Source organism: Oreochromis niloticus, linkage group LG7 (assembly GCF_001858045.2).
Source record: "Oreochromis niloticus isolate F11D_XX linkage group LG7, O_niloticus_UMD_NMBU, whole genome shotgun sequence".
Classification (NCBI taxonomy): Eukaryota; Metazoa; Chordata; class Actinopteri; order Cichliformes; family Cichlidae; genus Oreochromis; species Oreochromis niloticus.
In genome coordinates, this window is record NC_031972.2 from 14754978 (window position 1) to 14780198 (window position 25221).

Consider the following 25221-nt stretch of genomic DNA (forward strand, 5'->3'; position numbering starts at 1 on the left):
CGTTCACATGGACATAACTTTTACATCACAGCTAATGCTCTTATTTCCTGCCTTGTAGGTTTTACTTCATTAAGATTACATAGATTACACAATCCCGCTTTACTTGGATTGTGGGAAAAGAGCATTTACGGACCCTGGTGCGTGCTTAAAAATAGTAAAGTGAGGCTCCTAAATAAACCACACACACACAAAAAAACCATAATCTTGCTCTTCCAAATCAAATGTGGTATTTGCAAGCAATAAAACTCATGGTTGCTCAAATAAATACACCCAAGTGTGTTGTTGCTGCTAAACAATCTGACTATTAACTATTGTCAGTCATGTTTAGTTTGATTGTCACTTAGAGTCATGTGAAGAACTAAATGCTTCAGTTCATTCGGGTTTGTGGGCATTCATTTATGCATGGCTCTCTGAAGGTTCATCCACAGCATTTCTGCCGTCATTCTATTGTAGATTTGCTGCTGTGCTTTGGATTTATTATCCTATTGCATGATGATTTCAAAGCTTTAGCTGTTGGACTCATGCCCTTATATTTGACTCTAGAATACTTTGGTATACAGACGAATTCATAGTTGGCTCAACAATTGCAAGGTGCTCAAGTCCCGTCACTGTAAAACAAGTGCAAACCATCATCACTCCACCACAGTGCTTCAGATGTTCGGTTTTAACCAAACCTAAGCTGTGTCCATTATAGAGAGAAGAGGCCTTCTCCTGGCAACCCTTCCAAACAAGTCCTGCATGTTAAGGCTTCAACAGTTAACATGCTATCTGATGTAGCCCTTGGTTTTTAAACAGTTTGACCTTGGGGTGGTTATTGTTAATTATGTCAATATACCTGAACGCTCCCAGCAAAGCAAGTTTCACTCTTGATTAATTGATCATCTTCATCCAAGACGGGAGGCACGCCGTAGCATCAACAGGCACTGTCAGTTATGCATTTCCTTTAAATTACAAGTTACTGTCAGCTCAAATAACAACCATCTGTGTTTTGTTTTTATTCACTTGACATTTCCTTTATTTGTTGGAATGTCTTCTTTTTCAAACAACACTGTCCACTTTATGTTCGCTAAGAATTTTCTCCCCTTCTTTGATCTCCACTCAGTTTCACTTACCGCTACTCCCATCCTCCTTTTTACTTCTTGTCCTTCAACCATTCTGTCTTTTTCCCGCTCTTTGTTGCTCCCACTCTCCCACTGCCTCTTAGTCCTCTGATGTTTCAATCAATGAATAAATGATTGCTTCTATTTTCACTCCGAGTGCTTGGCCAACACAAGCTGCTTTGTTCCCCTGAAAGAGTTAGAGATAGGATTTGGGAGACAGAGGGAGAAGAAAAAAAAAAGGCAGAAAAAGAAACATGCTCAGCGGAAGGTCTTGCAGTGTTTGACACGAAGAGCTGTCACTCAGGAGATGAATATATTTGCATCTTTAAACAGCGATTGGTGTGTCAAGAGACATCGCTGTACTGCACATAGTCCCAGTTCCCCACCAGCAACAACAGAACATACGCCTGTGAACCTGACAGTTGCCTTCAATTTCATCATTTTGCATATTTGCTCTGTCTTTTCATTTCCACACCAGCGTAAATGAAATACGTTTCCATGTGGTGACTTTTACTGCAATGTCTTGTTTACACGACATATCAAAAGGTGCACTTGGCTAATTATCTTTTGCATACCTTGCCCTCTAAATGCCATGACCACTGCAGCAGCACTTTTGGGACTAAGGGATGGACACAGTGAGAGGTTTGACCTTGCTTGGGCCAGCTGTAAGGTGTTTTATTCCCCCAAGGACAAAACCACTTATCAGTGATAGAAAGATAGTCTGTGCGTGCCAACAGGAGGCTTGCAAAAAAAACAAAAAAAACCGCAGAGCACTGCAATAACTTGGTTTTGTGGCACAAACATCTCTGACAGGTTGTAGCGCTTGTACAGCTTTCCCATTCTCACATTACATAATTTACCCTTGCAACTGACTCTGAGGCCTTTGTCTCTATGGCCTCTGAATGACGCAGCTTTGTAAACTGAGAATGCTGATTAAAAACTATTGAAAACATTCTATAAACTTATTTAAAAAGATGATAATTTGGAAGTGGAAGCACATCACTGAATACGCTTAATCCATGCGTCACCACTAGTGACTCATTCATCAGCTGACATATTTATACAGAAAAAAACACTTGAACAGATATCACCTGCACCTCTCAGTGTTACAGTCATACCCACACACACTGGCCTGTTACTGTGTGATATTACAAAAATAAGTTGATTTAGCTCAATAAGGATAATCCCACCGTGTTCTCACAGCAGACTGTCAAATACTGCTTCACCTTCACTCACAGGTTAAGTTTAGGCACCAAAAAACTTCATGGTTTGGTTAAAACAGTAAAATATTTAGGTTTTTTAAAGTTAGGTTTACACACTGGAAATAGCAAGTAAAAGTTAAATGTAATGCCAGTAGGTCTGTTATGAATCCATATGTGAGAAGCCCATGTCATCATTTCCATAACCCGGTATGTCACGTCACACATGCAAAAGAGACCTTGTGCATGTCTGTGAGAGGACAAAAATGGCCCTTTTTCACATCCTGGGAAGAGTTTTATAATCCTCATTGCAGCTCAAAGGGACCTTTTATCTTTGAAATGACATTGCACCCAAAATGGCAACTGTATTGAATAAACATATTGGATGGTATATTGAACCAGGTCATGTAAGATTAAACTGTCTACAACAGAAATAGCCTTTTGTAGAGATCCAGCTGTTGGAAGCAATAACTGCATGTCACAACCTGCATGTGAATGTTGGTGTTAAGAACTGGACTTGGAAAGAAAAGGTCAGACATATCTGCAGACTTAGTTTTACAGAGCTATTGGATTATAAAAAAGTATTTAAGGCTTCTCAGCAAAGAGCACTTTTATTTCATCACTGTGTCACACGGTAACCGAGGTTTAACATAGTTAAAGTTTCTTTTAGGATGTATTAATCCTCATCTGTCAAGGGAGCCAACATACTGTTAACATTTCCATGGCCTTGGACCTGCATCACACTCAAGTAATCACTGTGAGGCATGTGAGCCCATGTTTTGTCAAACCGATTCCTTTTCTTATTGTTTCTTTAAAAACAAAGTTCTATTCAGATTCATGGCACAGGCAGAAGAGCAAAACAAAAATAAAGCCTCAGTCTCACATTTTCATTGTAGCTGGGAGCAATCGCTGTGCTAAACTTGTTACAAGCCCGGTGTGGGTTGGAATAACAGCCAATAATACATCAATAGAGCCATAAAGAATAGGACAGAGACAGAGGGGAAAAAAACAACAGCGATAAAGACAATTCATTTTAATTATGGTGTAATAAAAAGGCAAAGGAAAACGAACTCAGATGTCCCTTTTGTGATCCTCACTTCACCAGTTTTATTTACATTTGTGTCCTTGTCAGCATTTCTAACACCTGCTCTGCAACAAAGCTCCTCGATTAGCATTTTCTTAAACACACTGTCCTCATAAGGGTGCACACACAGAGGAGAGTGTATGGAAATCAAACCATGAAAGCAGGCTTGGTAGGCTCGTTTCCCTCTAAATAATTTTCTTAATTTTCTTTATGTGCCAAAACATTTTTCAGGAACAGTGATGCTGCCCAGATTATGTTCACCGGCAACGTGTTTTTTCCATTCCTTTTCTTATTTTTTCTATTTTTTAAATCCAGGAGCTGTTACACTACTACACTGTCACAGACAGGTGATGGATGGGAATTGTTAAATATAGAAAACTTTGAAATTGACAACAGGGAGAGACAGAGAAAGACAGCAGTTTTGAATTTGTTGCTGAAAAGTCCCACCACGTGCTTAAACTCTGTGAAATCAATAATTCCTGAGAATCTGCAGAGGCAAACTCTTTTTTGAATATAAAAATATTGACTATCATAACCAAGACATCAAAGCATAAACTTAACAAAGTGCTTTGAATTAGCATAGCCATAAAAATCATGCTATCGATGCTAGAAAGAGTATGAATAGCTTCTCAGAATAGTCTTAAAATATATATTCACCTGACCAATAGCTTGCTGTACAGTACAGACCATTCAAGAACCTTGCGTTTCAGCTTCGGTGAGTGACCTTCTAGCATTTTACACCATTACTCGTTAGCCAATATATGTATTTGTGCATTGCACCCATATAGTTTATGAATGTAGCTTGCTAACTAAGCTAATTGGTACTACTTTGCATCTTAGCACTCCACTCTTTCATAGATATTAGGTAGAGTAAACATGAGTATGGTTGAAATGAATGTAGCTAGGCCTATCTTTTATACTGTCTGAAAGTTTTGTGGCATTGTTTGATGGTGGACTGTGCTGTTATCCTATCTTTCGAGGTAGTCAGAGGCTCAGCGCAGCAGCTGGCACACCATCAACTGGTGTAATTATTTCTAGTAAGTGCACAACTTTCCATGTTCATTTGAGAAAGCACTACTCTGTTTAGATTCATGCACTTTGCAAATATGTGTCTTATGTACTTAGTGCTCATCATAAAATTGCACTGCTGGAAGTACCCAAACTGAGACACGAGTAACATCTCCATGCATGGCACATGAGTAGAACACAGGGTCTGTACATCACATTTCCTCAATCCTTCCAAATCTCACAAAAAAAGTCTGCTTTGAAGCCTCTAAACCCCGCAGTGCCTCTGTGCTTACTGAGGACTAATGAGCAAAGCACTCTTCATATTTCCCACCGTTTCTATACCCCACTTAAAAGGCTCTGGGCAGTGTACCAGTGTGTGTTTGTATATTTACGAGTATATGATATGTGTGTAGATGCAAATGTTCTCTCAATGTACTCTGGTGTGCAACTAACCATAACTGTGCTTCACCAAGCATACAGGACAGTTTCTTTCACACTTAAGTGGCCACATGTTGCGACGGCAGTTGCGCCACATACCGCATTCTGCCTAGACAATATGGGCGATCTAATGCCAAGGGTCAAGCCTTACTTACTGGTACGTGTTTGTGCGCGCTTGCACGTATGTGTGCGTGCATTTGTGCGTGGATATGTATTACTAACAAGCTGTGGCGACAAAATGTGTGCCATCTGTGCACACAGGAGATTTCACACTCGTGTTCATGTTTGAGTTGTGCCAGTATTCTCATCGGGGACACTGGCCAATCATCACAGGGAAGCAAAGAGCAACAAGCTCCAGCCTGTTAGCCAGTTACATACTGATTTTTAATAATATATAGTGTCGCACAGCAGGATCATTTGTGCACAACGCTCGTTTCTGTTCGGTTTTTTTGAATATAAAGATAAGAGTTAGTCTTTAAACTCAAGAAATGTAGTGTTTCTTTTATGGCAGGCAAAAGTGATGTATCAACATTGTGAGTATAGTTTAGATCTGTAATTTAGAGTCAGATTTTTGCAACAAAATGACAAACAACTGAAATTGTTGTGATTAAAGGGTCTTCAGTGACTTTAAATTAGTCTTTGAGGAGGTACGATCCAGCAGAGTGGTGACTCACGGGCGCTGATTCACTACAGGCATTTCTAATCCCTGCTTCCAGATGATTTGAGGACAGCTTGTGTCAGAACAATGAGTTATTCTGTATCGGCTGTTCACTTGGAATGAAACCAACAAAACCACAACGATGTGGGTGATTGAAATTTAAGAGTGGCGCTGACAGAGTACAATTTCACAGACTCACATAGTTTTTAAATCACTGCCTGATTCTGACAAGAGACTTCAAATGGAGCCACCTGCGAAAGACTCATTACAGCAGCGCAGCATTTTGTGTCTTCCCTACTTTGCCGCTGTCTGCCGAGATCCTGATGTCAATATCGCAATTGCTTTAATACCGTAAGGGCCTGCTCATGTAGCATGCCTCAGCTATTGTCAAATATCTTCAATTTGGACACAAATTCAGCACTGTGTCCATCCATTTTAGTCAGCAGCTGTTCTGCAGGAGTCCTGTCAGCACAGCTTGATTACTCTGTTTCACCTGACACCTTCAAGCCCCGACACAAGCGGCGAAAACAGCATTAAATGTAACCAGATCAATACCTCCAGGCAATTTGCCGCGCCATCCCCATCAATGCATAATTATATGCTCAACCCGTCCACCTCAATTGCATGTACAGTCCCTGACCTGCGCTCTAAGGGTTACGTCAGGCACATAAACACCTCGCGCTGCTCTTTCTCATCTCTCTGACAATCGTTATCGTGTTACTTGTCTCCACCGCCAACTCCCTGCCACATTTTATCTTTGTGCCGTCCCGTCCTCAGTCATCAAGAATGCAAATTGGGAGTGACAGAGCAATCGTGAATTCCATCACTGCGAGGTGGAGTGAAGCAGCTTGGCCAAGACCTATGAGAGAGAGAGAGAGTGTTAGTGATTAAACTCTTTGGTGTCACTGGTTGAAAGTCATTTTGGGTGTGTGTCTGGTGATGGTCGTCATCTATAAATCTCTATAAACACAAGTTTGAACCCTTAGAATAGGCTTCAAATCGGCACAAGCTTTATGCCTTATTCCGACATTATGATACTAAGCATGATGCACTGTAAATGAATATGAAACTGACTACATTTAGCAATGGGGATAGTATTTATATCTGTTGATGCCTGCAGCCATATCAGCATTGAACACTGACAAATCATAAACTAATATCACAATCCCTCTGATCCCAAATCATGTCTTTCTGCAAATACCCACGGATACATTTGGGCAATCATTCTTGTGCGTCTGTGTGTGTGTGAGTGTGTGTCTGTGCTGTGTTTAGAAAATCTGTACAGTCATTTCAAATCCTAACCACGCAACATCCACATGCTGTCTAATGCACCCCTATACAGCTCTCCCCACCCCCATCTCTGCCCTCAGGTGCACTGAGGCAGAGAGCAGAATGGAGCAGAGCCGTGTGCGGTGACAGTGACATCCATCGCATGCAATGAATAATCAATGAACACCATCTGGTGCATACAACAGGGGAGCACAGCTCCAATCGTTTACTCCGGGATGCCTTTCTCGATTCATCCCCCTCACTGTCTCTCAGTTTTTCACCTGTTCTCTCGCCTTCCTTTCCCCACTTTTCCCACACATATTCACACAGTCACTGTCTCATTGTCTTTTCAATCTGCATCCACGCCCTGTTCTCCACCCATCCCCAACTCATCCCCATCCTCACCTACAGTAAGTGGCCTCTGTGAAGGGCTAGCCATTGCACCCCTCATTCGAATTCAGCAGTAGAAATCATATTCAGCTAATAATGTGACCTGTTGCCCTTCAAAGGACATTTGCCTTTATGATTTATAGTAACTGAATAGCTTATTAGACGTAATACTATAGAGGTACTCCAATAATATAATCTAAAGCAGGGGTGTCAAACTCATTTTAGTTCATGGGCCACATATAGCTCAATTTGATCTGAGGTGGGGCAGAGCAGTAAAACCATTGCTGAGTAACTAAAATGGAAAAATCTCCTCTTTAAATTTCTCTTCTCTTCAGTGTAAAGAATGATTATCAGCGAGCCGTTTACAAAAATGGAAACACCAGAAAGACGTTAAGACAAATAACTGAAATAATACAGCTCAGTTTTTCACATTCAGAGCATCATTACGTTTACGTTACAATTTACAGATTGCAGGCATGAAAGTTTCACATGTAGAGTTTTGCAAAGTAAAAAGCAAAAGCATTTGAAGTCTCTATGATTCAAAACCAAATCGACTCACTCCGGAGTCATTAATGTTCAATGTAGTTCAATGCAATTTCTGCAGTTTGCAAAGCCATACAGTTGGTCAAACTGGGTCCCAGGCAGCATGGTTTGACATCCTGATCTAAAGGTTTGGGAAAACTTCATTTCTCTCGCACTTACTAAGACCTACAGCACGATTCTCTCACTACTCCATTTCCATTTTTTTTCTTCAATTTATCGGTTTCATTTATAGCTTCAGAAATTAAGCAATAATACTTGCACTACTGCCTTCAGTGAACGGGCAGATTACCATTTTACATTTGCATCAGACCCTGTCTGATAGCAGACTTGTGTGCCCCAATCTTCAGTCAGAATTAGCTTTCTGTTTTTGTCTACAACTCCTCTCTGTTTTCATCCCCTGCAGTACATCCAGAACTGCTGTCCTAACATCAGCCTCCCTAAATCCTCCTACATCAGCCATCCTTTTTTATTCTCTCTGTCAAAACCTGTATCACGCTCAGAAGTGCATCTCACGATCTGGCAAATTATTTATCTTTAAAGTTAAATTGAATTTAATGGGCATTTTAGAGGTCAGCATGTCTATAAAAACCGATGTTTCTCTGTGTAATATGTAGGTAACGGTTGCAGCTGCTAAGAAAAATAGTGGCATTATTGATTAGTGGATTTCTTTTCTAAGCTAACTGTAGCTAGTGTTGCTCACTGCTGGCGCTGTAGGGGAGCTGTAGGATTTGAGGAAAGGGGATAAGAGGAGAGCATAAACATCACATATTTGGATTTTCACAGCAAATTCAACCCTTCACATAAGAATCAGTCCACAGGCTGTTAGAGGCAGATAGCTTTTTTTATTTGGTACAATCCTTTCACACATTGGCAATAAAAACAAAAAAAACTTGCAATACATCAAAAATCCTACAGTGAGAACCTTTATATGCCTCCTACTGGGTCTACAAAATCATGTTGTCCACGTCATCCCACTTTTTTTTTCAGCTGGTAGGCTACTAGGCTTCATTATTAATTAAAAAAATGCCAGAAAAGGAGGTCATGGTGCAAAGTATTTATTTGACTTTTTTTTTAAAACCCTATCGCATAGCAGGCAGAATATAGTTTCAACTAACCTGTAAGATTTGATCATAATAAACACAGTGGATGGTCTTTTGTAAAACTGCCTTAATTCATCGTGGCATCGACTCAACAAGGTTCTGGAAACAATCCTCAGAAGGTTTGATCCATATTGACGTGATAGCATCACTCAGTTACTGCAGATTTGTCGACTACACATCCATTATGCAAATCTCCTGTTCTACAAGATCCCGAAGGTGCTCTACTGGATTGAGATCTGGTGACTGTGGAGGTCATTCGAGTACAGTGAAGCGCTGTCATGTTCAAAAAACCAGTTTGAGATGACTTGAGCTTTGTGACATGGTGCATTATCCTGCTGGGAGCAGCTGTCAAAAGATGGGTACACTGTGGTCATAAAGGGATGGACAAGGACAGCAACAATATTCTGTGACATTTAAATGATGCTCAGTTGGTAATGAAGGAATCACAGATTAAGAAGAAACTATTCCCTACACACTACTACTTCCCTACGCCACTATTCCTACCTGGGAGTATTGTGACACGGTGGCTCCATGCATTCATGTTGTTTATGCCAAATGCTGTCCCTGCCACCTGAATGTTCCAGCCAAACTTGAATCTCATCAGATACGGCAACAATTTTCCAATCTTCTCCAATTTTGCTATGCGTGTGTGAAGTGCAGCCTCTGTTTCCTATTCTTAGCTGACAGGAGTGACGCCCAGTGTGGTCTTCTTCTCCTGTAGCCAGTCTCCTTCCCAGTTTGACATGTTGTTCACTCATAGATGCTTTTCTGCAAACTTTGGTTGTAACAAGTCATTTGAGTAACTCGTTTGACTTACTGTTGCTTCCTCCCAGCTCAAAGTCATTCTCCTCTGACCTCTGGTAACAACAAAGCATTTTTGTACAGAGAACTGCTGCTCACTGGATATTTTCTCTTTTTTGGACCATTCTCTGTAAACCCTAGAGATGGTGGTGTGGGAAAAACCCAGTAGATCAGCAGTTTCTGAAGTCCTCAGAGCAGCCCGTCTGGCACCAAGAACCACATTCAAAGTCACTTAAAATCACCTTGCTTCCCCATTCTGATGCTCAGTCTGTAAGTACTGAGTCGCTGCTGTGTGATTGGCTGACATAAGTACTGACAAACTGTTGAACAGGTGAACCTAATGAAGTGGCCAGTGAGTGTGAATGGAAGGAATGATAGGTGGAGGTTTTTGCGGTCCTCTCAGTTCTCTGGTGTCCCAGAAGATATAGCCTCAAATTTGATCTCTGCCAATTTGATTAGGTTCAGGATTGTCTCTAAATTGCTGAGGAAGCTTGAGAAACTGTCTAGGAGCATTAGTCATACTGTCAGGCTTTGACAGAAATAAAATCATATTTTCAAAAACAAAAAAACCCACAACACATATACTAATAAAAAGAAAGCTATTGCTGACAATAAGATGCCTAGATTCACACTGCTGAATGCCAAGTCTTTTGGGATGTAATGCCAACAGACAATAGCAAAGAGTCTGTTTTGATTTAGATAGCATTCTCTAAAATTGTATTTGTTTTTACAAGCCTACATTAAGCCTAACGTCCTCTTCTTCAGCTGTAGCGGCATGTCAAGATCTCATATTAGTTTTCATGGTGTTCTATAAGACGCAGTTTTAATTCATTATATGTTATTTGTCCCTTTTTTCTTTTTTTTATCAACAGTTACAAAGCAGAAGATAGAAAAACCCTAGGAAATGTGAATACGTGCACAGCAGGAAAAAGAATATTAGGGATGGCCAAAGATATCAGACCAGTTGGAATAATCAGCCTCTCAAATTGAAAGATGTGCAAAATGTGGGAAGGCAAGCAAAGGCTTCATTAGCCCCAAGGCTAAAGGGAACACTCAGCCAGCCACAGAAAAGTGCGCTGAGAATTTTGTGGAAGCTAATCAAGTCAGCGTGCACGGCTTTAATTTCATACTGCAGAAAACAGGTGTGAATTTGTTTTATATTGTGAAAAATATATGTTTTGGACCCTCGCTAATGAAGAGAGGGAGACCCAGGATGGGAAACTATAGCACAGCTGAGATCTGTCATCCAGGCAACCCGATGTAAATGCATGTAAATTGGAGCCCTTTATTTTGCTGCTGAAATAAAGAAACAGCTCCTTCTTCAATGCTTTTCACAATGCAAAGATAAACTGCGCTTGGACTGAAAGGAGATAGAGCCGCTTGCATAAGTTTGGGGTGGAGAAGCCTCATGAACCCTTTGCAAGCTGCAGATATTATCTTATGGAAAAGTACAGACTTTAGCAGAGGATAGGGTCACGCTACAGAAAGAAAGAGAGAAAGAAAGAGCATATGTCTACTACACAATGTGCACCATTCAGTAATAGCAAAAAATCCAATTCTACTCACTTCAGGCAAAGACATTTAATACATCTAGCATAAATTTTTAAAACATCTAATGGATAAACTCATTTTTGAACAGCCCCATGCCTCTATTTTATTAACACCGAATTTTCCTTTTGCTGTATAATATATTAGTTTATACTATCCATCTGTTTTAAGAAGTCTTATTTTAACAGCAAATACTCAAATGCATGCCATTTGTGTGTGTGTGTGTGTGTGTGTGTGTGTGTGTGTGTGTGTGTGTGTGTTAGTTTATGTGAGAAATGCATCTTAATTTACTTATGTGTTATGCCAAATGAATTCATTCATCATCATGTTGAAAACAAGCAACATCTTTGATGCTTGTTATCTCCTTTGTGGCAGGTTTACCAGAATAAACATCCTGTTATCCCTTTAGATTTTATCTGCACGTCATTCAATTCCAAGCTTCGGCACCCAAATCAGTTTTAAGGTGATATCATCACCACTGAAGGGCAGGATCAAGGATGTTTGTTGAATAGGGCTCAGGGGCTTTATAATTTAGGTACAGCGTGGAATCGCATGCATGGCCTGTAAAAGCTCGTCTGAAACTAGACACGGATTCTTAAATGTAATCTTCTGCTCGGTAAAGCAAAAGGCAATCAAACAACTAGCAAAGTACTTTTAAGAAAGGGCTCGACCTCCCCCTCAAAATATGATTGCCCCTGACCAAGGCCAATGGACTAGAGTACTATTAATCTTACAATGTATTACTCCATCAGATGAAATGCACTTTTAATGCACTTATACTTCATTTAAGCATTCTGTGGCATACTCCTTTCTTTTTCTATTCTGCTTTATTTTGGATGCACTCTGTTATTACAGATAAAGCCACATATAATTGTTTGCTCAAGCTGCAGCCTTAAAGTTACGTAAATACCTAATCCAATTTAAAATGTATAGAATTCTGAGAAAGGGTCAAAATATTCGTTTTGCCATTTTGCAAAACTGTTATTAAATCTAAAACTCTTTTCAAGGTTTTGTGCATTTTCACTTAAAATAGCACAGAGCCTTGTTTTAACTCCCCTCTGTGCTCCTATCCTGAGAAAATCCTAGACTAGGCATCCTTCTGCTTTATAAAATATACATAATGATATGAAAATGACAGAAGAAGAGAAACTATTTCTGTGCACTTCTTGTATAACACGAGGAAGCTGAGATAGATAGCAACGGTCAAATTTTATTAGCCTAAAAGCTGGAAAATCCAGTAATGATAAATTCTGCGATGACAGAGTCACCTTTTTACGATTGGCTTGCCAAGTTATATTAAAAGAGATAAAAGTGTTATTCCTTGCCGTATGTAAAAAAAAATATTCCTCATTTTTTTTTAAAAAAGACTTGTGTCTTAAATTTATAAGAGATCTTTGATTTCTAAATAGCATCCTAAAAGGTAGTTAATGAAATGTACAGTGGGGGAAATAATTATTTGATCCACTGCTGAATTTGTAAGTTTGCTGACTTACAAAGAAATGAACAGTCTCTAATATTTATGGTAGTTATATTTTAAAGGAAAGAAACAAAGTATCAACCAAAAGTATATGATCTCCTACAATCCAGCCAGAATTCTGCCTCCAACAGAGTTGCTGTGTGCATATGGCACACACATTACAATCAATCAATCAATCAATCAATCAATCAATCAATCAATCAATCAATCAATCAATCACAGATAATCCTGATCTTACAATATCAGCTTCTTTCACTCCAACCTCTGCACCACCATGGACAACACCAAACGGCTGTCAAGGACAAGATTGCAGACCTGCACGAGGCTGGTGATCTGGAGCTCCATGTGAGACCTTGGCTCATGGAGTAAGGACCATCATGACAAAGTTGGTGGATTAATGCAAAACTACAAACTTCCTTCCCTTAGCCAGAGCATTGAAGATGGAATGTTTTTTCCAGCATGACAAAAAAGGAGCAGTTATTGACTCAATCCTATAGAAAATCTGTGGAGGGAGGTGAAGATTAAGGATGCCAAGCAGAAGCCAAGAAACCGAAAAGATTTAGAGTTTATGTAAAAAGGTGTTGGCCAAAATCCCTGAGATGTGTGCAAAGCTGGTGACCATCTTACTGCTGTAATTGCCAACAGGGTTTTCTCCATCAAGTGCTAAGTCTTGTTTTAATTGTGGATCAAAAACTTCTTTCCCTCAATGACATGTAAATCAATTCAGAACTTTTATGTAATGTGTTTTTTTCTGGATTATTGCTTGATATTCTGTCTCTCTCCATTAAAATAAAAAAGCTTTATAGTAGCCAGGAATTAAATAATTACTTGTTTTTCTGTTCTTTTTTAACTTATTTTTTATTATGAAAGTTTATAATTAACTGTTACTACAAACAGGTGGACCCGTAGAGACTCCTGAGTGTGTGATATACATGGCAAAGCTGCTCCTCTTGTCATTTACACAGCCGCGACTGTGTGCTAGTCTTCTGTTTGGTGCCAAGTACTATTCCAAAGAGACAAGGATTTGCCTTTAATTAATTTCTTGAATGACTGAGCGCAGTTTAATGGTTGTTTCCTTCCTGTCCAGAGGTGATAACAATGAAAGCAGCCAAAAGGAAGGGAAAGGCTATTTTTGCAACACTGTCGTGTAAATTAACCTGGCCGTGGTCAATTTTGATTGAATGGGATTTTTTTTTGTAAACAATGCCATATAAAAAGGTGAAGACATCATTTCTGGTTATCAAAAATCGGCAATAAAACTAAACATTTATTGCAAGTTTTTCACTGCAAATGCAGCCAACTGTAAAGGGCACATCTTTATTACTGCTGCAGAAAATAGAAATGTGGACCTATGTGACCTGCTTGGACTTCTCTTTCACAAGGAAAGAACTTCCAGAGGAAAAAAAAAACTAAGAGGGACTTGTCTTGCCCTAAAATTCACCGGGGCAAACTGCTGAGTTGTGCCTATATTTGCCTGTTCAGGCTGATCTGGCATACAGCCCCTCAAAGGCTGGCAGACACAAAACCAATATGGCTGCAAGACAGGAGAAGAAAAACAGTCCTTTGTGTTTAGTTAATCCCAAATGTCCCATCGGTCTGAAATGATTTCAGCGTTGGCTCTTGGCTTTAGATTATAAGGGAAGGGTTTCCAGCTCCCTCGCCATCTGATTGCTTATGTTTTCTATGGAATAAACGTATGTAGATGTCACCAGCCACAGAAACAATACATCACCATGTGCTACCAGTTACACCCACAAAGGCAACAAAATAACTTGATATATACAGTCATTTGAAAAAGAGCGTTTTCACAATACTCTGTGCAGTTCTGTGAAAGACCAAGTACACAAAATGATTGAATAGCTTGTAGAAACACCTTTAGCAGCAATAACTTGAAGTAATCATTTCCTGCTTGACTTTATCAGTCTCTCAGACATTTCTGGAGGAATTTTGGTCCACCATTCTTTATAGCATTGCTTCATTTCACTGAGGTCATTGTAAGCATGCATTTATACACAGCTCTTTAAATCTGGTTTAGGTCTGAACTTAATTCTTTTCTCTTTCAGTCATTCTGTCGTAGAGTTACTGGAGAATCATTGAATCATTGCCCAGTTGCATGACCTAATTTGGTTTTATCTACCAGACAGACGGCTTTGCATTTGGCTCTACAATACTTTGGTATACAGAGGAGTCCATGGTGTTGAGTGTTACAGAGTGTCTGCCATGACAGTTGGTACAAGGTGTTTGTGCTGATATGCTGTGTGTAGATCTGGCCAAACTTGGAGCCCTTTTGACTTTGTTTGTCCAAAGGACATTATTCCAGAAAGGCTTGTGGTTTGTTCAGATGCGACTTTGTCACCCTAAGCCATGCTACCATGTTCTTTTTTAGAGAGAAAAGGCTTACTTGGTCAGTCTCCTTATATTCGTAACTGGCTAACTCCGGCCAATAGAATTTGAAATATAACTGTTTGCTGGGACGTCCACATCTGTGGAGGATGTAGCTTTGTGTATTCACACCTGTATACTCCCGACCAGCAAACTGCAAAACTTGCTTCCTCACACTTGCTGATGATCAGTTCATTAAATGTGTTCTTGGTTTAGATTCCTGTGAAAACTGTCATGTCTGTACTTTCAACTTATTTAGTTCATAAACTGAAGCAGACCTGAGCCTTTCTGTGACGTTCACCGTAACATGATGATATACAGTGTCTTTAAACCCCTTTCTTCCACACTCCTACTTTTATCCTTGTTTAATTAAAGAAAGACGAGGGACATTCCCTCTGCTCCCTGGGGTAGGAGCTGCCATCACGACTGACCTCTCCGTATAAGAAGGAAAAGGATAGCAGCAGTGGCGTTAGGTTGTTTTAATTAGTCTTTTTTTTTTTCTTAAAATGTACAATTTCCAAACTCCACACTGGAACTGCTCTGTCTTGCTATCCCTTTTTTCAAAGTAAAATTAACTGAAGTGAAACAATCAAAGCGAACAGTTGCTGCTGCTTTGGCAAACATGCAGGACCATCAGACGAGTTTGTAGTTAGAAATAAACAGAAATATAATAAACACTGCTCCCCATAGGGTCACAGTTAAAACAATGAAAAATGCCTCTGTTATGAAGAAAACGTTTGGCAGAGTTGTTCTACTCAGGGGTCGAGGCCTTTTATCTCTAGACTATCACACACGCCACACTAGATCCTCAAGGGTGATAGCACAAGGTAGTAACTCTTGGGTATTTTCTTTAATCTCTTCCTTCACATAATCTAATGTCCCAGAAAATAGATTTGCCTTGTATGTATTTATATTACTGTATGAATAAAAGTTGGGCATGAGAAAGACCTTCATGTTTAAGCCTTTGAAAAAAAAATCACATTACCGAATAAGATTTGTGACAAAGAAAAAGTGATTCGGCGAATGTTAAAAACAGTGCTCATTGTTTGACAGCATAAGGTTAAAAAGGTGCTGGTTGAATATTTTTTCATCGGTTTAGAGAGACCTCTAGGGCTTAACTCTGCCAGTTACTAATGGACTACAACAAGAAAAATAGCAGGGTGAGCTCAGCCTGCTTCCTTTAATTTCACCCCTTTTCCCTACACCTAGTTGGGATCACTTCACTCTGATCTTCTTCCCAACACTGATCTTTAACTACGTTAATAAACACATGCAGAACAGCTACTGAACCCAAATACAGCTGATGATCTCACAAAGCAGCAGGCTGATGTCAACTCACCTTCTCTTCCTTTGTAATATATGCCCTCCGGCTGGTTCATAATGAGCCTTGCCATAATGAAGGAGACAGTCTGTGACAAAAAATATGACAGGTTAGCCAGTGAAGATCAGCATCCATTTCATCTGGCTGATGGGAGGAGTCTTTTGTTTATTGCTTATGAGACATTTCTGTATTATGAACTCACTGCAAACATGATTTACTGGAAACAGTTATTTAACATATACTAATGTACTAACCCAGTTGGGAAAAAGTTGGGACATTGTGTGAAATGTAAATAACAACAGAGTACAATCTTGCAAACCTATATTTTATTCACAATAGAAACTAAAATCAAGTCAAACATTTAAACTGAGATTGATTGACAGTGAGTCCTTCTCTTAATGTAAGCAGCATCCATGTTTTCCAAAAATCATGTTTTCTAAGTTAAATTTGTGTGACCGCAGGACAGTTTTCCACTTTACCTCAGTCCATTTAAAATGAGCTTTGGCCCAGAGAAGACAGCAGCATTTCTGGATCATGATCACATATGGCTTCTTTTTTGCATAACAGAGCTTTCACCTGCGTTTGTGGTTGGCACGGTGAACTGTGTTCACAGACAGTGATCTCTGGAAGTGTTCCTGAGCCCACGCAGTGATTTCCATGACAGAACCATACGTGTTTTTAAAGCAGTGCCACCCGAGGGGCCGAAGGTCACACGCATTCAGTATTGACAGAGATTTTTCCAGATTCTCTGAGTGTTTTGATAACATCATGAACTGTAGATGATGACATTTTCAAAGTTACATTGACAAAGAAAATTTGTAGGTGAATATCTGCCCAACCTTTACATCTATGAAACTCTGCCTCTCTAAGATCTTTTTAAACCCAATCATATTACTGACCTGCTGCCAGTGAACCTAATTACTTGCAAAAAGTTCAAAAAGTTTCCTTTTAGTATCACTTACTTTTCCAGCTTTTTGTTAACCTGTCCCAACTGGTTTGAGACAGGTTGCTGCCATTAAGTTCAAAATTAGAAAATACAATTACATTTTTTAAATATGATGCCAACTTTTTTTGAATTAGGGTTGTAGCTCAAAATATTTTCCCAATGGGAAACTCATTTTCAGCATGTCAACACATCAAACAACACATTAAATATATGGAAATCTTCATGACAAAGACAATAAGCTAAAAAGAAACAAGAGCGAGAATATAATAACAGGATAGAGCACAGTAGAAAAACGCCAACTGCTGCACCTGTAAGAAAAAACTAACAGGAACAAAAACAGCACCTGGAAGTGAAAGATATGAAACAAACACTGACCTACTTTTAATGGTGATATGAAAATCTGTCCTAATAATCTTCCAATAATTTAAGAAAGGCTGACTGTGAAGTGTACTGTTTAAAAGGGCACTTCAAACTGTATTTGTATGTGTGTGTGCACTTTTCCTTCTTTCATTCTAGTCCTAAAGAATTATGATATTTAAGATACTACTGCATATTGCAATACATTGCTTAAAATTTAAGCCTCAGAAATGCATTAAAACTAATATATATAATGGTTATGAAGATAACATTCCTATTTATTTTATGCCTGGCAGGTCTGGTCCCAACATTAACCACAAACCAGCACCACGATAACACTGCAAAGAAAGAGCAGAGCTGAGAGCTCAAGACTGATATGTGAAAATTGAGGCATCCTTCTGAGGACTAATGTGCAAAATGAGCTGACAGATTCACCACAACCTTTGGCAGCTTTTCAATTAATTCTCACTTTCCCCGAATGCTATTGTGCACAAATTAAATTTTTGGCTTTAGGTTTCATGGGCACCAGACAATGGGTGTCATTTGGTGGTTTTTAGCTCAGTATTTTCTCATTTTAAACTCAGCACTTGTAATCAGTGCCCTTCTCTTTTGCTCTGTGGGGGAATCGGGGAAAGAAACGGATCTTGTCTCAAATAAAGGAGCATTTTAATGTGAAACACTGCTTTGAGCCAAGGTCATCAGTGAAACTAAAACAATGAACCCGGGCAGGATATTGGCAGCACCTATTTATGGCCTCGCCAGGATCAGGGTGTAAAGCAGCACTTTCAAAACTGTGTTCTAAAGCGGCTGCTTATTTAACTCTGTTTCATCCGTAAGTTAAGATGCATCTTATCACTAAAAGCAGCGAAAAACAAAAAAAGCAGATTTACTGGCTTTGTTGACTCCACAGAAGTGAAGACACCGTTCAAAAATGGACGGGGCTTTCAAAGCAGAGCAATTTTAATTTTCTGCCTTTGCCTTATTTTCTCATTTCATTTCATCCTCTTTTATCAGCAACCTAGAAATCCTCATCTACCCGTTAATAGATCCCAGCAATGCTCTACTATGCAAATTCAAAAACAAAGAGCTGTGGATAATCTAAATTGCCCATTTATTGTGAGATTTCTCACATGATAGCACGGAGCGAACGGTTCAAATTCTGAAAGAGAGCAACAGATGCAGTTCCAGTTTCGTTAACCCTCTCTAACTCTGCCCCACTTACTGAGGAAATGAAAACATGCTTCGAGATTCCTTAACAAGCAAATTGCAAATCTTCAGTTTGGCAGAAGGCAACTCTGCAGAATCATATGCCTCTCTGCTGCAATGTCACGTTTCTGAGTCAAGGACCTGGAAAGGGATAATGATATATACACAATGAATCTGACAAACAGTGATGGCAAGACAAAGTTGTGTTTTCCTTTTGGAAATGAACCGCATCCGTCTCTTTACTCATGGAAAAGGTAGTTCTGGACATAACCACCTATACTGGTTTGCCTGTGTCACCTGAAACACAGTCACAACACAGAGATATTAACCAAAGGTGGCAAAGTCACAAAAAGTCAGATATTACTGCGAGGACAGTAACGCTGATTAAAATTGGTAGTTGCAATGAAGCACAAATGCCAGCGTAACAATCAGTGAATCCAAGTTTTTAAAGGACTGTCTGAAAAACAAGGTCAACTGAACAAAGGCTAGAAAATAACATTCTTTGAGTAGCCGCTTGAGTCAGTCTCCAAAAGCAAGTTGTAGCTCATTACTTAAAAACGCCTAACTTTAAAGCAGAAATAAGTAGGTCTGCAGGCAAAATAGGTTTGCAGGTAGAGCCTCACAGTTTGCATTGTTAGGCATGTGCAAGTCTTCCAATTCGAGTGCACCAATATTTACCTAGCATTAGCTAATAACACAACAAATATGGCCAAAAAAACCCAGATGGTGATGGCAACAGAGCTAAAGGCAAGGCTTCAAAATACAAGTCCATTAAAACAATATGTGGGTCATGATAGTATTCTCTATTGACCTCTCAGTACTACAAGGATCTGGTTTGGTCAGGTTCATTGACAGCAGCCTTAAATGTGAGCCACTAACCCGACATCTATCTGTTACAGGAGTGTTGTTTGCTTCTCATTAGAGTGCATCACAAAAGGTCCCATCACTTGCAGATGAAACTTTTCAAGGCCTTGAAGCAACAACAGCTTTTTTTCAAATCACACAGTCAGCTTTGGTCATCCTATTTCTTAAGAGTTTCTCAATGTAATAAAAGGGATTGAAATGTTATTTATGGTGATCACATTCACCCCTCATGGTAATCAATCTTTAGTTTTATTCATATTCATTTATATAGACCCAAATCACAACAACAGTCACTTTAAGGGGCTTTCAATTGCAAGGTAAAGACCCAGTAATAATAGAGAGAAAACCCCAATGATAAAACAACCTCCTATAAGCAAGTATTTAGTGATAGTGTGACGGAAAACCTTTCTTCTAACAGGAAGAAACATCTGTCAGAACCAGACTCAGGGAGAGCCATCCATCATGATGAGTAGTCTAGTAAAACCTGAGACGGAAGCCATTTATATTCAACTGAATGCAATAAAAAGACACCAAATGTTGTTTTAGATTTAAGATTCTTTAAATTGAAATGCCTTTGACAAATGAAGAAATTCCCTAGATTATCTTTGCCTTAAATAAGTGTCTTCTATGAGAAATCACAATTATCACTCACATTTGCACATGCTGATGCAGAGAATTCAAGACTCTATTTAATGACAAAACCTAATTAATCTCATTCATGCACATCACAAGTGTGCAAATATGCTGCTAAGACACAGGAAGAAGTGCAGAAAATAAGCATTCCTTCATCTTCTGCACAAGCACCACCGTCTTATTTGTTATACTGGCACCCTCCCACTACTTTTCCATCTCCTCCCCTCTGAGCTCTCACCAAAACCACAAATTAATAGGGTAACATGTTTTGTCAGAAAATCACGAATGATGAATTCTTTTCCTTTCTCTTTTTCCCGAATGAAGCCAAACAGTTTCGGGCCCCAAATGAACAAAGACACAGCCTCTTCTGCGCACATGGGGAGAATCTACTTTAACACTACACCCCCATCAGAAGTCATATTTCATGGTGGATTACAAAGTGAGGTCAACACACCCGATCTCATTTGTTTGTTGTGTTTCATTTTCTCCCCATATCAGCTGAGAAATAGGAGCGAAGCAGCAGGAGGGAAAGACGAGGTGGGGGTTGTGGATCTGATCAAAGGCGTGGTGTCTTATATAGCACATGAAGCTGTTTCATCATCTCTTGATCCTCCTCTGACGCTTCATATGATGGAGTGTTTGGTTTTCGAACAGAGCTGTGTCTGTGTATGTGTGTGTATGTACAATAACTCGTGAATAGCCGAGATGATAATGCTGAGCCCTTACAAATGTCAGTTCCCTTGCTGAGCTTTAATATCCTGGCATTTCTTTTGCATAGCAGTAGGATTTCTTTTCACACACCTGGAGCTCTCTACTAACAGTAGCATGTGGCATGTTAAGAAAAAATACTCAGACAGTAGGTGGATACAGGTTCTTGTGACAAAAATATATATAACATGCACCTAATTACCAGAATGACTTAAATAAGGATTAAAAAAATTCAAGCACATCTATTGGACAATTAATTAGCATCGTAGCTCTGTGATCACGAGTTTCTATGCATTCCATGGGCCTCATGGGTAAGTGTAGATCTTCGTGCCAATATTTTAATTACAAATTGTATAAGGCTCACTGGGTTTCACTGAGTTATATTTTCTTATGGTGCTAGAAAATCTCTGTGTATCTTTCAACATTAATGTGACCTTCACAGATGTGCGTGACTCATGTAATGTGCACTCATGGAGCCCCATAAGATTCCAGATGCTTTTAAACTGTTGGTTGATGTCCTCTGTTTGAATGACATGGCCTCCATAATTCCCCCCCCCCTCAAAAGAATTTCTAGTTTTGAAGATTTACAGAAATAATATGTTGAAAAATACAAAAAAAATACGGATCGCCCCGTGCAAGGGCTGCACGGAGTCAACGCGTTAGCTCATTAACGTGTTAGTGCCGTGCAGCCCCTTGCATGGGGCGATCCGCCTTAACTCGCTAACGGAGATTTGCCGCGTTAATGCGGTTATGGCGTTAACGTCATTTTAACGAGATTAACGCTGACAGCACTAATTATGAGTCAACCCCTAGTTAACAAAAGTGAACACTGATGAAATTGATGTGAAAATCTAAATTTGTATGTGATTATTTTTTTTCCAGGCAAATTGAGACAGCCACTCCAAAGATGCTAATTACTGTTCCTGTCATGGATCTGTTGTTTAAGCATTGTGGAGGAATTTCTGTGAGGTTCTGGCTGGACTGTAAATGTAAGTAGTTCATGTGAATTTCTGTCTATGTAGACGGTTTGGAGCAGATGGCAACAGATTTGTAATTTCCAAGGAATTATCGCAGTTAAGACAGAAGCTCTCTTCTCTTTTTTTAATTTTTTTTTTAATCTGACATTTTTACTACCAGGCTTTGCAGTGTCCATAAAGGACATCATGGATTACTTTTCAAGTGGTAAGTAGCCCGTATTACACAGCTTTTAACAGAGTTTGTGGTTATTTTAGTGTAGAGAAATAAAAGTTTCAGAAAAAAACACTATTTCCACAAAGTTTAAATAAACAACAAGGTAAATATGCCATAGGAGCGGCATTGAAAATACTTATTATTTGTGAAATGAGCTATAGCATCATGTGTTTATCTTCAAGGCTACAAATACACTCAAGTGCTACCCTGCTTTCTAATAAGTAACATTTGTATTAATGTGCTGAGACCAAAATACTCCCAAGTGGGTAACTGCTGCAATCTAGTCATGATTTAATTTAGTCTTTCACTTACAGTACATGAAATTGATAATTGGTGTTCAACTGAAAGATTACGAAAGAATGGCATGGTCTAGATGTCCAGATACAACTATATTCAAAATCAATAAAAAAATGAATACAGAATTAAATATTCAAAGATAACAGAGGACACCATATTGTCAGAAAAGGTCCTCAGTCTCTGTTGTGGTGACTTTCCTGGTTGGTAATTCAAATGTTCCACATGGAGACATTGTTTCATTTAAAACACATTTCTTCAGTTCGTGGGTTTCACTGAGATTTTTTCCTAAATAATGACAGAAGTTCAGCTTTTTTTCATCATGGTTAAAATGAACTAATTTTCCTGTAATTATAAGCCAGCTGTATATAATTATTATTTTCTTTAATACAGTTTTACAGGGTTTAGACTTTATTTAATCCCACATTGGGGAAATTCACTTGTTAGCACAAGGGACAGAAAGAATAGTTCATTTCAGATTACTACAAAAAACAATTAATAACTAAGAGAATAGTGTACAACAAAGCCAAAATACAATACTCAGCACAGATAGTTACTATATAAAGTTTTGTTTTATATGTACATAAAGTGCTGTGGGGGTGATGTAATGTGAAAAACTGGCTTCCATCTAGGTTATGTAATGTATGATTTCAAACTTATATATTTAACCTGATTTCACAGTTTCAGAGCCACTGACAAATGCAAAGTAATGAAATCACAGCAGAACTAATATTTCAAAATACGGTGTCAAATCTCCACCCATCAGGAGACAACAATGAGCGTCTTAATTTCTAATAGCTCTCAGTGATTCACTCCCAACATAAGGAAATCTATTTTTAGAATAACAGGGGGGGAAGGGGGGAATCAGAGATTCTTCTCCCAGTTATTGAATAATTTACAGACCTTGCCAGTGTACTCATTAAAGCCTCCACGGTAGGCAGACAACGAGGGGGTGGGTGGGACGGAGGGAGAGCGCTGTCAAATGGAGAGGGAGAGAAAAAGAAGGATTGGCTATTTGGTAAGACGGCCGAGAGGAGAGGAGAGGAGAGGAGAGAGAGCACGGGAGATGTTGGAGACAAAAGAAGAAAGAGAAGGAGTACAGAAAATACTGGCATATCAAGGGAGATGGAAGGGAAAAAAACACTTCCTGTCAGTGTGATGATTAAAAGATTTATGGGAGTTGAAAGGGAGGGGGGCTGACTCTTCCCACAGCCACTCTTCCTTTTGTCTTCTTTGAACTTGGGATGTGTCGACAGGCTAAGGGAGTTTGGTTAAACCCGACTGATCGCACATATGAGGTGCCGCTTGGTCTTTGAATTAGCAGGTCCGGGAACAGACTCGGAGGGAGGACAGAGAAAGGCCAAATGAAGGAGGTGTGGTGGCATAAGAAACTGGAAGGGTGGTTAAGGGAATCTGTGGAAAGCAGCAGGTCAGATAGCTAGATAGATAGATAGATAGATAGATAGCTAGATAGATAGCTAGATAGATAGATAGATAGCTAGATAGATAGATAGATAGATAGATAGATAGATAGATAGATAGATAGATTTTTTTTCTTCAGAGTGCCAATTTTTCTGTTGCAGCACTCTGCCATAAACAAAGTCTGTATTAAAGTGCAGATGAAATGGCACCACTCAGCGTAAATTACCTCTGAGAGTTTAGTGTTAATGCTTCTGTTGCTGCACTTAAACCAGGCATTTAGTGTCATAAGAGAGTTTTCAGTGCTCCTCCCTGTTCTTCTTCTCCTACTCCAGTAGCTCTGTGTTTACTGTTCCACAGCTCAGCACATGTACTGTAAAATATGAAGCACCCAAGTCCATGACAAACCACCGCGCGTCTCCCGTTGTCAACGTGCATCCCTGAATATTTCATAAACGGCACATAGCAGATGTTGTTGTAAAGAGCATCAATATTTCATGTGCCTTTTGTCTCCCTTTCTGATATTTTGTATTCTTGCGGCACTGGTGACGGCGGTCGCGTTAGCCAAACAGCCACCGTGGTTTTGTCTGTTACAAGGCATTAGGTCTGAGTCGTGTTCTGCTTGCTGGTTAATGGAGAAAACAAATCACAACATTGTTCAAACTATAGCGCGGGTGATCAGTGGGCTCGTTTGCAGGTGCCTAATGAGCAAGGCTTGCTCTTTTCTTTTTTTTCCCCCTCCCTGATCCCTCATTCCAGCGTGTCGTAATTCTCAATGACTTCCTTTTAATGACACCCTAACAGTGTTGATTAATTTCATCAGAAATTACAGTGGAGGTTTGCAAGGAAAGCATTTGCATAGTGCACAAAGTGTACGGCGCTTTTTGAGTCACCCAGATGAATGGACTCAAGTTGGCAGAGCGAGTGGCCATGAATGAACATGAGGTACAATTGAAACATACTTCCAAATGTCAAACTATTCAGATTTTCTCAGCCTGCCCAGGCATGATGTGTAAGCAGCATTTGTCAACACCACTGCATATGGCCTGGCGTGTTCTTAAGCCATAGTGTGTTTCTTTTGGATTAATGTAGATTGGCAAAAGGAGGGGATGTTAGGAAGGGGAGTAATCTGGATTACCAGCAAGCCTCATCCTCTTTGACCATAGCAATTCCCTGGAGAGTCGAAAAGCCTGTGTGCAATGGCATTTTCTTTGACCCATTTGCGGTGGTGGTGGTATTGCAGAATGGAATATGAATGAATGCCTCCTCCCCTAAGAGCTTCCAT